Source organism: Anas platyrhynchos, chromosome 1 (genome assembly GCF_047663525.1).
Source record: "Anas platyrhynchos isolate ZD024472 breed Pekin duck chromosome 1, IASCAAS_PekinDuck_T2T, whole genome shotgun sequence".
Classification (NCBI taxonomy): Eukaryota; Metazoa; Chordata; class Aves; order Anseriformes; family Anatidae; genus Anas; species Anas platyrhynchos.
The window spans coordinates 27,170,001-27,170,914 of record NC_092587.1 but is presented as its reverse complement, the minus strand read 5'-3'; the positions used below and the strand labels follow the sequence as shown (position 1 = coordinate 27,170,914).

Here is a 914-nt window from a genome sequence, read left to right as displayed (position 1 = left end):
CTTTTCCCGGTTGGAAAGTGCCCGAGCCCCCCGCGCCCGTCCCTTCCGGGGACTCCTCGGTGATTGCTCAGCCGGGGTTAATAATTTCGCTGGTCGGGAAGTGGATGTTTAATATGCGAGCATATTTGGTGGTCATTGACGGAGCAACAATAGGAATGATCTTGCTTTATGTACCAGTTACAAGGTTTAATATCATTATATTGCATGCGATATTAGTTTTTATTAGTCGCCATTAACAAGATGTTTTCTACTCGGATTCTCATTTACTTGTTCAATGCAAAAATTATCTTTGTAAAAGAGAAAAACACATCTTCAAGTGTCAGCTATATTAAATTAAAGAACTGTTTACCCTTCCTAAGGAAAGCATATGTATCTAAATAGGCATCTTTTACCGTTTGCATAGTAGATTGGAAATTAGCATTTTTGTTCATTTTCCCATGTATGCACAGCGCCTGGAAGAGTAATACTCCATGCATATCAGATCAGCCAGCCTACAATTTTTGTGCAATATATTATTTGGCAATCTAAAATTTGTAATTTGCATGAAATTGCTTAATTAAAATACAGTCACTCAGGGTATTAATTTCTCTGTCTGGCAGTTCAACGTACTAAAGGCGGGCTACAGAAAATGTGAAATCCTGTCAGATGTAACAGTAAAATATTAACAAAAAAAAAAAAAAAATCCACTTCTGGCAACAAAGTGACAGAGTGATAATGCTTTTGCCCTGATTCCGGGTTCAAATACGAGCTTGGGTTGACATTGAAACCGGCGAGGAAATTTACAATAGCAACTGTGGCTTTTTGCCAATAAATCTGCATCACGGACCTTTCTTGGCGAAACCCTTTTCCCTCTCCCCACCCCCTTTACATTTTTCCCTACTCGCAAAGACGGAGAAGCAAAAATCCCTTTTCTG

The 914-nt window shown here is 39.2% G+C and overlaps 1 long non-coding RNA gene across 1 annotated transcript in view; it reads left to right on the top strand.

The window, feature by feature from the left end:
* The first annotated feature begins 887 nt into the window (after positions 1-887).
* Positions 888-914, top strand: part of LOC113843684 (uncharacterized) — a 17,328-nt gene continuing 17,301 nt past the window's right edge. Inside the window, exon 1 of the long non-coding RNA XR_011806968.1 lies at positions 888-914. This exon is cut by the window's right edge and continues 203 nt beyond it. This is a non-coding gene — a long non-coding RNA (uncharacterized lncRNA).